We start from the raw sequence: 3179 nt of genomic DNA, 5'->3' as shown, positions 1-3179 counted from the left end.
TAAAAATGAGGATGTTAGTAGAAACTACATTTCAGGCTGTAAGAAATGGTTAGCATGGAGTATTGCCATTTACAACTCCCATAAGTACTACAAGAAGGCAAGGATGGCAAAACATTAAGACTGATAAACAATAAAGAATCTTTAAGGAAATAATGCATTTCTGATCTCCAAAATTTCCTTGGACTGAGAAAATTTGTCTAATGACAAAGTCAGGGTGAAAGTGTTTGTCTGGACATTTAGAATGGTGGGTACTGGGCTTCTGGATGCTTGGTGGAGAGTGTGTGTGTAAGCATTTGAAACAGGCTTTGACACTAAATTGCATTCAAGGTAAAGCAAGCCTTAAGTTGCCAAGTTAAGTACAAATCAATTCTGTCAAACTCTAAAACCCTTTCTTTTGCCTTGAGAACTAAGCTCAGGAGTATTCACTTCTTATCATAACATAGGAAATTCAAATCATTTCTTAGAATACCAAATAATTATCCATTTTAAGAGATTTGTATGTCAACAAAAAACCCAGTTTTTTTCCACTACCTTAATCTTATAGTCTTTATTCTTGATACCTATCAATAAGTTCAGTAATTTTTGATATGCTAGATTTAAGTCAATATCCCATGAGTTTCTTGGTATGTCTTATTACATGGTGGGTAAAGAGAGATTTTCTCAAGAGTCAGATGATCCGGGTTTAAATCATGGCTCCACTGTTCACTGTCATGTGACCGTGGATAAGTCAGTCCACCTTTCTTTTTTTCCATCATTGAATTGCAGGTGAGTAATGCCCACTTCACAGGGATCCAAGCCTATATTAAAGGAAATCAATCATCTAAAAGGTATAGTGTCTTTCTTGGTCCATAGTAAACACTATTAAATTGGAAATATTACTATTACAGTAGTGAAAGTGCACCAGACACTCTGTTAATCCCCAAAGACTTAAAATGAATAAAATATGATCCTGACCGAATGAGCTCACTGTTTAGTAGGTGTCAATTTCTAAAATAGAAGTTTACACAAGATATAGCTGTTAACAGAGCAGAATGGCCAACTATATCCAAGGAAATTAGCAATGGATTTCTTGAAGAGGTGTTGTTTGATCTGAACTTTAAAGAATAAGTAGGAGATTAACAAGACAAGGAGATCTCAAGGCAAGGTATTCTGGGAACTAGAAACAACACCTGCAAAGTCAAAGAACAAGCAATTGTCAGAGAAAATGTGGTGCAGTTCTGCTCAGGCGTCAAGTATCAGAGGAAACTGATGGGAGCTGCGGCTAGAGAGAACTGGGATCTGGGTAATGCGTTCTATATTAAGGAGTATAAACATTTTCATTAGAAAATTGGAGGAAATCGGTATTTAAAAGGTTTTTAGTAAGAAAGAGACATCTCCCTTGAGGGTCAATGAAAAAATTAATTACAGGCAGGCTTAACAAGAGAATTAAGGAAAACTAATCTCATGAAAATAAACACAATAATTGAGGTAGAACTAATGTTTCTGAAGTTTTATATCCCCATCTTATTCTCAATAGAAAAAAAAAACACTTATCTACAGACTGTGGCTTCTAGGAAAGTTATTAAAACAAAATCTCTATATAATGAACACGCTGAATTAGCAAACCAGGTGGCGTGGAGGAGTGATCTAGGCATGTCTCAACACCAAACACAAATTAATCTATTTACATGTGTTATTATCATTATTAAAGAGAAAAAAAAGGACGGGATGTTAAGTGTGCATTTTGCAGATAAAAAAAGATGTATTTAAGTATCCTAGAAAGTTGCAAAGTCAAGAGAAACACAGACTGCGTTTGATCGAGATATTTTTGAGAATTCCAAAAGAAAAGAAAATAAATGTGAAGTTCCAACAGAAATTAGTTTTAAACGAAAAACATTCCAAAGGTTGTTGAAAAGATAATAAAAGTGTTGTCGCTGACATCTCTAAAATGACAAAATTGGTTTTCATGGATAGAATAAAATATTTCAAAGTGTTTTACCTGATTATCTCTACCAGCTAAATAAGATTTATTATTCTACTAAAACAGCTTGGCTTCCCATAAGATGTATTAAACTAGACACCTGTAAAGTTCTCATATTCTATTGACTATTCAATGATTGACTCTTCTAAGAATTTTCCAATGCTTTAAAGAACTCCTTTGTGGAAATATTAACCAAATAGTTTAGCTCTTAATCCACACATACAAAAATTCCCATGTGCTTTATTGTAAATCATTTTTTAAAAAACAGATCAATCATTTTGAAATATCAAAGATACCAATAAATTCTAAGACTATAACTATGAAATTCCTTCATTGGTCATTTTAGAAAGAATTCTAAGAAGTAATAAATTGCTTGAAAGTATGGATGGCAGGCTCATTTACCAGTTTTCATTTATATATAAATGCCATATTGGTTTATTCTACTGTTCTATCAGAAATGAAAGTCAAGATATTTTATCAGTTCTCGTGAAAAATTAGGAAAACTTGTTTTTGAAAATGATTAATTCTGTAAAAGAGAGTATGGATAAGAAGATGGTCTACCTGTCTGGGACCAGGAGGGTTAGTTCTAGCCAAAATATCCCAGTATGGTAGCAGGTGGCATAGCTTAAGTGGGCACAAGCCTTCTGCCGGGGTCTGACTCTGTTGCAGATGCTACCTTGCATACTGTCACTTCAGGTTGTATGATTTGGGCAAATTAATTGACCTCCTGCTCTCATGTTTTTTTTAATCTGAAAAAAAAAAAAAAACAGAAATAAAAATAGTAGCTAAGCCATAAGGTTGTTAGGAGAATCAAGTAAGTTCATATTTTAAAGCACTTAGAACACCCCATCAGGAATAGAGTCAGCACTATGTAACTATTAGCTATTATTATTTATAAAAAAATAACTTTTTTGCAGGGCACCTGGGTGGCTCAGTTGTTAAACATCTGCCTTGGGCTCAGGTCATGATCCCAGGGTCCTGGGATCCAGCCCCGCATCTGGCTCCCTGCTCTGTGGGGAGCCTGCTTCTCCCTCTCCCACTCCCCCTGCCTGTGTTCCCTCTCTCGCTGTGTCTCTCTCTGTCAAATAAATAAATAAAATCTTTAAAAAAATAAAAAATAACTTTTTTGCTTCATAATATCATCTCTCCCCCACCTTTATACAAATGCATGTACACACACACACACACACACACACACACACACACACACACACACCAT

The sequence above is a fragment of the Zalophus californianus genome, chromosome 4 (assembly GCF_009762305.2).
Source record: "Zalophus californianus isolate mZalCal1 chromosome 4, mZalCal1.pri.v2, whole genome shotgun sequence".
Lineage (NCBI taxonomy): Eukaryota > Metazoa > Chordata > Mammalia > Carnivora > Otariidae > Zalophus > Zalophus californianus.
This window is presented reverse-complemented; position numbering follows the sequence as displayed.